Consider the following 11,361-nt stretch of genomic DNA (forward strand, 5'->3'; position numbering starts at 1 on the left):
CTTCATTTATTCTCTTTAATTTAAGGTTTCGCGTGCCGGTAATACATGTTAACGTTTTTTAGAAGGTCTCTCTCTCTAAGTCTATATTATATAACTAAACTATTGTTGTATGTAAAGTAAACAAGGTTTTCAAAATGTTTAAGAAGCTTCATTTAAAATTAAATTAAAATGCTGATCTTACACCGCCAGCCTGGGGTTCTGTTCACCTAGGCCTGCAGTGGGCTGAGCAGGGCGACTCGAGGTCAGGGCAGAGGGCTGGGGTGTGTGTGGAGGTGCAGGGCAAAAGGCTGGGTGTTGGGGGGGACTCGAGGTCAGGGCAGAGGGCTGGGGGTGTGTGTGGAGGTGCAGGGCAAAAGGCTGGGGTGTGTGGAGGTGCCGGGCAGAAGGCTGGGTGTTGGGGGGACTCGAGGTCAGGGCAGAGGGCTGGGGTGTGTGGGGGGTGCAGGGTAGAAGGCTGAGTGTGTGGGGGGTGCAGGGCAGAAGGCTGGGTGGGTGTTGGGGGGAGGTCAGGACAGAGGGCTGGGGTGCTCGGCTCGTGGGGGTGCTCCCAGCCCCCTGCCCTGAGCCGCTCAGGGCAGGGGGCTGGAAGGGATATGCCCTGTTCCACCCCCTTCCCCCAGGCCCGTCCCTACCTCTCTCTGCCTGCTCTACGGAGCTGTGTGCAGCCTGCCGCTCTTCCCCCTCCCCCTCGCAAGGGCCATCCCGGCAGGGAGAGGGAGGAGGAGGGGCAGAGGGGCCGGAATGCACCAAGCTGTGGGAAAAAGCGGGGGAGGAGGGAAACTTGGTTGCTGCAGGACCAAGCTTGTGCCTCCTGCCCCCGCAGGGGAGAGCGGTGGGCGGGGGGCCAGGACCCCCCCCACCGCTCTCCCCTGCCTGGGCAGGAGGCAGAAGCTTGGTCCTGCCGCAGCCAAGCTTCCCTCCTCCCCTGCTTCTTCCCCCAGCGTGGCGCTTTCCGGCCCCTCCGCCCCTCCTCCTCTCACCGGCAGGCAGCGTGCCATTCAGAATCGGCTTGCGTGCCGTGTTTGGCATGCGTGCCGTAGGTTGCCGACCCCTGCTTTAGACTATTTAAAGACCATCTGTGCATTAAAAATACATGGCAAATTCCATGAGAATTACTGTGGGATTCTACCCAGCATCCATGGGAATTTTAAAAGAATTCTTTATTGATGGGATCACAACCAAAGCCAAAAGGGGAAATCCTCCTTTAACACTTAGGCCTGATCTACACTATGGGGTTAGGTTGAATTTAGCTGCATTAGGTCGATTTAAAAATGAATGCATCCACACAACCAACCCGTTCCTGTTCCGTCGACCTAAAGAGCTCTTAAAATCGACTTCTGTACTCCTCCCCGGCAAGGGGAGTAGCACTAAAATCGACTTTGCTGGGTCGAATTTGGGGTAGTGCGGGCACAAATCAACGGTATTGGCCTCCTGGAGCTATCCCAGAGTGCTCCATTGTGACCGCTCTGGACAGCACTTTGAACTCCGATCCACTAGCCAGGTACACAGGAAAATCCCCGGGAACTTTTGAATTTCATTTCCTGTTTGGTCAGCATGGCAAACTCAGCAGCTCAGGTGACCATGCATTCCCCCCAGAATTGTGGAGCGTAGAATGTTTCCACGCTCCCCCTATCATCTCTGTCCCTGAGGTTATCGCAGATTAGAAGGCGAAAAAAACGTACTTGTGATGACATGTTTTCCGAGCTCATGCAGTCCTCCCGCACTGATAGGGCACAGCTTAATGCATTGAGGCATTCAGTGGCAGAGGCCAGGAAAGAATTAAGTGAGTGCGAAGAGTGGAGGCAGGACACGAGGCTGAGGCTAATGGGGGAGCAAACGGACATGATGAAGCATCTGTTGGAGCTGCAGGAAAGCCAACAAGAGCACAGACCCCCACTGCATCCACTGTATAACCGCCTACCCTCCTCCCCATGCTCTATAGCCTCCTCACCCAGACGCCCAAGAATGTTGGGGGGAGACTCTGGGCACCCAGCCACTCCACTGCAGTGGATGGCCCAAGCAACAGAAGGCTGTCATTCAAACAGTTTTATTTTTAGTGTGGCTACAATAAGCAATGTGGCCTTGTCCTTCCCTTCTCCCCCACCCCACCTGGGCTACCTTGTCCGTTATCTCTCTCTTTTTTTTTAAATTAATAAAGAAAGAATGCATGGTTTCAAAACAATAGTTACTTTATTTCAAAGGGGGAAGGGTGGTTGGTTTACAGGGAATTAAAATCATCAAAGGGGGCGGGTTTGCATCAAGGAGAAACACACACAACTGTCACACCGAAGCCTGGCCAGTCATGAAACTGGTTTTCAAAGCCTCTCTGATGCGCAGCGTGCCTTGCTGTGCTCTTCTAATCGCCTGGTGTTTGGTGCGAAACCATTGTCTGCCGTTGCTTTCACGGAGGGAGGGGCGACTGATGACATGTACCCAAAACCACCCGTGACAATGTTTTTGCCCCATCAGGCATTGGGAGCTTAACCCAGAATTCCAACAGGCGGAGACTGCGGGAACTGTGGGATAACTACCCACAGTGCACCACTCTGTAAGTCGATGCTAGCCACAGAAGTGAGGACACACTCCGCCGATTTAATGCGCTTAGTGTGGACATACACAATCAACTGTATAAAATCGATTTCTAAAAATCGACTTCTATAAAATCGACCTAATATCGTAGTATAGACATACCCTTAGGCAGCTTTGAAAATCTCAGCCTAAGAGATTTGGCCACTGAATTCCTAGTCATTTTAATTGGAATTGGGTATCCAAATCCCTTAAATAACTTTACAATCTCATATTTAGTGGTTTTCAACTTCATCTACACATTTATTTTATGTATACCTTTGTGAGTGCTCACAGAAACCTATCTTCTGCCTGTCTTTATAGAAAAGACACTTAATTATACACCTGTCTGCCCATGCAATATGAAGAGCAGTGAGTAAAGTGAACCTGAGAGATCAGGAGCACTTGCAGCTGCCAGTGAAGTTTGAGTGCTCAGCACTTCTGAAGATCAGACCCCTGTGCTTGCTGTGCTTTTCTGTTTTTAACCTGGCTAAAACACTTTGCTACATTTTTTTTAAATTAAAGATTGGGGCCCTCCTGTCTCTAAGTAGCTCCTTTGTCCAGCTGCTCATATAATACTTTATCTGCATCACTGAAGTTAATGGGAGTTTGGCCAGTGATTTCCGTGGGACCTGGATCGGGCCTACAGGCCCAAACTGTGCCACTCAAAATATTGAGTTAAGGGAGCTATGGAAAAAACAATGGGCCAGCCTGTGCCAGACTTGCTCACACTGAGCAGTGCCTTGCGCCATGAAGTCTCATTGATTTCCATGGGGTTATGCATGGCATACAGTGCTAATCACTGTGAGCAAGTCAAAAGTGCTCAGTCTTGCTTTAACTCTACCAATGGGAGCAGAGTTCAGCCAGTGCTGGCTCTTCTGCAGATCCCCTCCAAAGGGGTTGTAAGGAAATGACCCTTGCTCTTTATACCTGTGGTAGCTTCTGTCAGGGTGTGGCTGGCACTGCTGCTCTTGATGTATTCACACTCTCAGCAAGTCATCAGGTTGCATTCACTTGCTCCTCCTCTTATATACATGGAGGATTTAGTTAGGATGAACAAATGGTTATTACAGACGCAACTGATTTTTCCATACTGAATACACTGGTTAGCATATGTTCCATTGTGTTCAGCTCGATGCTCTGGAAGACCCCAGGGTGAAGTTTCTTAGCCTCTGTGATCTTGTGTTAAAACCCAAGTCACATAACACTTAGGAGCTTCTTCCTGAAGGCTGCCATCTGCCTGAAGATTGGCTTTGTTTGAGAGATTAGCAGTATGGGGTGATCCAGTGAAGAGGCAGTAAACAGGCCCTGTCTAAACTTAAAATAACCCATGTTTAATTGTGGCCGACAAACATGGTTGTGACTAAATCATGTTATAACATGACTTATTCTTGTCTGTATGGACAGGACCATGTTTTAATTTAAGAATCTGCCTGGGATAATATGTGGTTCTTTAACCTCGATATAAGATGGCATTTTTTTCCTGCCACACAGCTGAGGAAAAAACAGAGTTTGACTGCATCCATATTTAACCAGTTCTTTGTAATTTTTGTCCCTCTGTTAGCCCCTGAGGCTGCATTGAGCATGTTCTCTCCCCAACCCCGGTGCAGCTCCAATGGTGCTAGCGATGGCGGGAGCACTGCTGTGGGTCAGATTCAGGCATTCTTATCACGTGTCGTTGACAGCTGCTCTGATCAGGGTTGGCTGACACAGTAATAAAACGAGCAGTATCCGGTCCACAGTAGCAGGTGCACTAGTGCTAGAATTGGAGGGGTTGTATTGGTGCCAGAGAAACACAAGGAGAATTTAAGAAAATCTCTATGTGGACGCAGCCTTCAGTATATATTGCCATCAGCTGAAAGCATGTCACATCCTAGGGACACTCTACAAAGCTTTGCAGGATTCTATGGAACTTGAAACGTCAAGTAAATGAACATTGAACAATGAGATGTTATTTCCATGTCTTAGCTGGTTCTTGAACACCGTGTTCTGAATCCCTTTCAGGCAGTATTTCCTGTGTGTTTTCTTATTTTAAATGTTTGGAATTTATCCAAATATTTTATCTGAAATGTTCTTAATTGAAGTTTTCATTGAGCACTCTGTGAACAAGGTCAGATTGAGCTGGTATTGGCGGGAACTGTATGCCAGCACTTCTCTGGCAGCCACATCAGATTCTGCAGAATTTAAGCTTTCATCTTAAAACATAGTAAAAACTTTGCACTTCCTGTTGCAAAGATAACCACCTTAGGGCTAGGCTCTCTGGAACAGCAATGCACCCCATGGGGATTTGATTTCTAAAGTGCACTGTGTTGCACATTAATTGGTCCATGTAGCCTCCGCTGGAATGCAGTAAAGGTTCCCTGGTGTTCCTTAACATAGTACTGTTTGAAACAGCACTTTGTTAAACCGCACTAGGCAATCTTTAGTGCACACCAGCAAGGTCTGCACAGACCAATTAATGCACAAGACGTTAGTGTGCTCTAGAAATCACACCCCATAGGGCGCATTACCCCTCTGTGTAGACAAGCCCTTAATGTGACCTGATGTTGTCCTGTTGTCTACAGGCAGAGAGAGGAATAGCTCTAGCAGCTTAATGCTGCACCCTTAAGTCTGTGGCTATTTTAATGTTTACTTCAACGGGAGAAGGATAGGATCTATGTATAGATGTAAACTACTCCCATTCATCCCAGTGGATGTTGACTCTGATGCCTATTTGTGAGAATTTAAATGTCAATGTTAGCAATGAAATAATAGGAAATTATTTTAGTAGAGACAACCAGCTGCTCTGGGTGGATTTTAGTATTGTGGGTGGTGTTTTAGGAGAAGATCACCTCTCTTATCTCCAATCTGAGCCCAGGGCATGTAGAGAGGAACTGTTTTAGGAACTGCACTTATTGCAGTAGGCCTCTTGACCTGATTACATGACTTCCCACCAGGATGTCCTAGAGGAGTGGCTGACATGCCAGCGCTCCTGGCTATACCTGGAACCCATCTTTAGCTCAGAGGACATCAATAGACAGCTGCCAGTAGAAAGCAAACGCTACCAAACCATGGATAGGACCTGGAGGAAGATCATGAAGAATGCTAATGACAACAGAGAGGTAAGGCTGTGTGTGCTCACATGGCATGTGTGTGTATATGTTTGCATGTGCACACTTGTATACTGCATGCACACATCTTTGCCTGGGTATTACTATCTTAGCTGCTTGAGTATGAATTACAATTGAATCCTTTTTTTCCTGTTGCATTCTTTGTTCACTTGCTTAGATTGCAGACTTCTCAAGGTAGGGACCATGGGCCAAATTCAGTCCTGATGGAAACAGATGCAGCGATAGTGACTTACCTGCAATTGTGCACACTTATTCTAAAGCTACATTTGGCCCCCTTTTCTGTACTTGTCTGTAAAAGCACCATGTGCAGGTATGGCACTGCATGAATAGTACCCTTGGTCAGGGGAGCTTGCTAAGATTCTTCTTTTAAAATGCTGTTTACATTCCAGAAACCAGGGGTGTTTCTAAACTGTGTGCTGAGCCACTCGCCACAGCTCTGGCACTTCAGTAACTTGCCCACATTTCCACCTCCCCATCAAGGGTGAGCTGCAGAGACCTGCACCTGAGATCTGCCCCACGGTATGCAGTGGGATGCAAAGTCTGTTGTTTCCCCCACATTCCTGTACAGCAGAGCCACAGCCTTTAATTTGCTTTGGGTCCTTACAAATAGGGCATCTCTTGACTTGTTCCGTAGGCTAATTCTGTCAGGTGCTTTTGCAGCATGACCTGGCTCCCTCCCACCACCCACCTCCTGGTGCCTGATTCCCACTTTCACTTCCATGCACCACCTGGCTCCCTTCCCTCACCCCACACTCTACCTCCTCAGCCCCATTCCACTGATGCTGGTACTACCATTCTGCACTCTCCTGCTGCCCAGCCCTTTCCTCCACAGAGACTGTCATTGTTTGTATTCAGTGTTTGAATGTTGATCATCACTGTTTGGTATCTGGACAACTCCAAAAAATGTAGATTTGTCTTATCTCTGAATGTAACTGCCTCTCCTGGCCCACAAAGCTTGTGTCTCTATACAGCCATGTGAAAAAGCTCCTATGAATGAGCCACTCTGAGCCCAGCAATAATATCTCTCTGTAGCCAACTTGCCTCCAATGTGGTTATCTAACTAGGACTTAATATACTGATGCTTTTTTTTGATGTTCATGTCCTTTCCAGGTGATTTCCCTGTGTCCCGATCCCAGGCTGCTGGAGAGCCTTCGGAAATGTAATCAGCTACTTGACCTTGTGCAGAAGGGGCTAAGTGAATACCTAGAGACCAAGAGAGGAGTTTTCCCCAGGTAATCCCAAGACTGAAGGCCATTCTTAGGTGTGAAGTCAGAGAATCACTCTGATTATGGCTCCCGGGAACAAGTGCATCATTCTTTCTCATCCAAAGCACAATCTCATGGAACTCTCATGAGTTTGCAGGTCTCAAAGAGGCTGCCTCTTTCAACCCAGAGATTTGATGGAGGAAAAAATAGGGCAGACTGTGTGGAAGTGACAACATGCCATGGCCCAGGGTTGAGGTGGGGGTAGTTTGATAGCATCACCACACGCCTGCACCTTTAAACATCAGCATGAGGAAGGGGGGATGAAGTGAAATGAGGGGAAATTAAATACTTTGGGCCTTACTCTTTTTAGACCTACACCTAGTGTGACAGACCCAGACCAGTGGGGTACAGGAGTCTGGTAGAGGGCAAATATACTGGTCACTGGATGAGTAGTTTTCTGTTCCCTGAGTGACCAGAGAAGGGGCTGCACTAGAGTAATCAGGAACCTGCTAGAACCAGTTAAGGCAGGCAGGCTAATTAGGACACCTGGAGCCAATTAAGAAGAAGCTGCTAGACTCAATTAAGGCAGGCTAATCAGGGCACCTGGGTTTTAAAAGCTCACTTCAGTTTGTGGTGTGAGTGTGAGGAGCTGGGAGCAAGAGGCGCAAGGAGCTGAGAGTGAGAGGGTGTGCTGCTGGAGGACTGAGGAGCACAAGCATTATCAGACACCAGGAGGAAGGTCCTGTGGTGAGAATAAGGAAGGTGTTTGGAGGAGGCCATGGGGAAGTAGCCCAGGGAGTTGTAGCTGTCATGCAGCTGTTACAGGAGGCACTATAGACGGCTGCAGTCCACAGGGCCCTGGGCTGTAACCCGGAGTAGAGGGCTGGCCCGGTTTCCCCCCAAACCTCCCAATTGACCTGGACTGTGGGTTCTTCCAGAGGGGAAGGTCTCTGGGCTGTTCCCCAACCCACATGGTGAATCTCTGAGGCAAGAAAATCCGCCAATAAGCGCAGGACCCACCAAGATAGAGGAGGAACTTTGTCACGCTAGACTAGTGTTTATTGCAGTACAAAATGGGAGTAAAAAACTGTCCTTTTACACCCACTCTACACTGGTATAAATGACTGCTTCAGGGGAAGGACATCAGAGAGTCAGGCCCTTTTGCGGCAGAGAGAGACTCTCATTTAACTGGACTATGGTCACTGCTCTTCTGCACCCATGCAAATAATGCATGCTGACCAGCAGGATATCTTGAAGACCACCGCAATTGCTCTCACCAAAATCTCACGACTGTTGCCCACTACTGCCAGGCCTGAGCACCAAACCGCAGAGCATAGACCAAAATGAGCTGCTAGCTCTGTCTCTGTTTTCAGGTTCTACTTCCTTTCGGATGATGAGCTGCTGGAGATACTGTCTCAGACAAAGAACCCCACTGCTGTACAGCCTCACCTCCGCAAGTGCTTTGAGAATATTGCACGGGTAGGTAAAGCAAGCTATTTCCTCTGGGACTAGCAGGCATGTCTTGATGTTAGGAGTCATGTATTATGGAAATTTAGAGCAATTCTCAAGCATTGCGGTAAGGAGAGGAGATGGGGCGGACACAGGCTCGCTGCCTTGTGAAGACAGCACCTGGATTCTTTCAAATAGCCTCTACATCTCCATGTGAAAGAGAAGAGTTGAACTGGCTTTGTTCTCTTCTAAACTCCATTAAGGTGGCAGGTAGTTCTAAATTCTACACTTTTTCCTCAGTCGTGATTATCATTAAAACACATCTCCAACATTCTCAGTGGAGACGTATCCACACCATCACCACCACAGCTGGTCGCCTTGTTGATAGTCTCAGGAGATGCCAAGAACTGAATGGGCCACAGAAGTTGAATTACCCCCCTTGGTCCTTCAGGGTTGAAGCTCACTAGCCCGGTCATATGGGGGAAGTTTGGTGTTTTATTATTTCTAGAACAGTGGCTCTCAACCTTTTCAGAATACTGTACCCCTTTCAAGTGTCTGATTTGTCTTGTGTACCCCAAGTTTCACCTCACTTAAAAACTTACAAAATCAGACATAAAAACACACAGCACTCTATTACTGAAATATTGCTGACTTTCTCATTTTTACCATATAATTATAAAATAAATCGGTTGGAATATAAATATTGTACTCACATTTCAGTGTATAGTATACAGAGCAGTATAGACAAATCATTGTGTATGAAATTTTAGTTTGTACTGATTTCACTAGTGCTTTTTATGTAACGTGTTGTAAAATTAGGCAAATATCTAGATAAGTTGATATACCTCTGGAAGACCTTTGAGTACCCCCAGGGGTACATGTGGCTCTGGTTGCGAACCACTGTAGTAGAAGACTTCAAATTCCAGGACTGTCAATCCCACATCTCACACCAGCACTAAAAATACATCTGATCATCACTAGCCTGGGAATAAGTGGAAAGGAAGCTTAGCTGGGGGTCTGATGCAAAGCCTCCTGGAGTCATTAGACAGACTTCCATTGACTTCTTTGAGCTTTGCATCGGGTCCTTACACTTTTATTCTTAAAACAAGGAACTCTAACCCTGGGGACAGTGGAAGAACAGAATTGAGAGTAAAAAGGGTTTACTGATTCCTAGCCATGCAATGAGACGAATTCATCCCACATGTAACTTGCTTCACTTCATTCAAGTTATACCAGGGATGAAGTTGGGCCCCATGTTGTCATATAATCCTCTTTCACTTTATAGAGAGACATGTTGATTTTACACATGTGTAGTACATTTATTATCAGTAACCACAACCAAATTGTGGGCAGATCTATAAGTAGCCTAAATCAATGTAGCTCTATTGACTTGAATGGACCTACAAAGCTTTGCACCAGCAGACAATCTGGTCCTGTGTGATTATTTTTGCTGTAGACCTGGAGGTACAGCCGTTTTACTGTCAATAGGACAAAAATATTACACATATTCATATTGAAACAATGTCTCAATTCCTTGAGTCTTGACCTATGTTGATAAGAAGGCATGGATAGAAGGGAAACTCTCCACTAATTTCATGCTGTGATTCCCCCATTAGCTGCTCTTCCAGGAGGACCTACAGATCACACACATGTACTCTGCAGAAGGGGAGGAGGTGAAGCTGGTTTTCCCCATTTATCCCACTGGCAATGTGGAGAACTGGCTGCTGGAAGTCGAGAAATCTATGAAGGCCAGCGTGCGGGACAATATTGAAAGATCGATCAGGGTTTATCCACATGTGAGAGTCTTACACCCCACACTGTTCTTCTGCTCTTCACCCGCAAATACAGGTGGAGTTCAACAAGTGGCATTTGGCATGTCTTGGCTCAAGAGAACATGGTCATTGATGACAGCCAGCAGAATTGTTTTTCTTACACCCTACGGTTTTTATAGTGTAGCCTTTGACCCTGCTATATGATTCCATTTCTACTCCTGGCTCTGTTATGCTCCCTCCTTGGGATAGGGCTCCCTCTTTTATCTTCTCCTCCAGCGCTTGGGTCGATCATGTAGTGCAAAGAGATGGTAGTAGTAACATAGGGCCAGATTAATTCCTGAGGCCAATGGATGTACACCAGGGCTGATTCTCAGCCATATGTTTCTAAGGACGCAGGTAGACAATCGAGATCACACTTTAGTTGGTGGTTGGGAGAAAGGAAGGTAAAAAAAGATGGGGCATCAGAAATCTCAGGCATTATTATACTCTTGGAATCTGATGCGCCAATAAACCGGAATTCGCTGTAGGAGTGGAAGCTTGTTCTGCTGGTTCCCAGTCTTCACCTGCCTTTGGCAGTTCTCCACATCTTGCATAGCCAAATGATCTGTTGCAGAGAAGGCACCAAAGCATCCATTGTCTGGATGCCCAGCATCTTGGGGAAGCTTTTTCATAGCAATTGGAGAAAATAGGGTAGACAACTAAGTAGAAATTGTTATATCTGACGTGGAATTGGTTAGGTTCCAGGCAGGGGGCATGAGACAAGGGATCATGAAAGAAAAGATATTCGTAGTGCTTATTACCAATATAATGTATGTCTTTTTTAAAGACACCACGTAGTTCATGGGTCTTGCAATGGCCTGGGCAGGTGACCATCGCTGGCTGTCAAACTTACTGGACAAAGGAAGTATCTGAGGCCCTGGAGGCTGGGGATTTGTCCACCAGGCTGTTTCCACAGCTGAGCGCTCAGGTAGGAAAGATGAATAAGTGCAGACCCGGTTTAAATTTCTCCACACAGACACCTGGTCTTTTATCACCTTGTACATGTAAAACAGTCCTGACTTCAAATCAATCAACAGCCATAACCTGAGATACTGATGCAGCTGCATCTAGAGCAGGGAATCTCAAACTCAAATCACCACGAGGGCCACATGAGGACTAGTACATTGGCCTGAGGGCCGCATCACTGACACCTTTTCATATAAAGATACAAAAGCCCCCCGCTCTGCCCCCAGTCCCGCCCCCACTCCACCCCTTCCATGA

The 11,361-nt window shown here is 47.0% G+C and overlaps 1 long non-coding RNA gene across 1 annotated transcript; it reads left to right on the forward strand.

Annotated features, from left to right (window-relative positions):
- Positions 1-8,274: 8,274 nt before the first annotated feature.
- LOC113408479 lies at positions 8,275-11,048 on the forward strand. The gene is made up of 3 exons (XR_003370309.2): positions 8,275-8,359; positions 9,946-10,125; positions 10,928-11,048. It is a non-coding gene; the product is annotated as an uncharacterized LOC113408479 (long non-coding RNA).
- The last annotated feature ends 313 nt before the right edge of the window (positions 11,049-11,361 follow it).

This window comes from Terrapene carolina, unplaced genomic scaffold (genome assembly GCF_002925995.2).
Source record: "Terrapene carolina triunguis isolate 2854851 unplaced genomic scaffold, T_m_triunguis-2.0 Scaffold16324, whole genome shotgun sequence".
NCBI lineage: Eukaryota > Metazoa > Chordata > Testudines > Emydidae > Terrapene > Terrapene triunguis.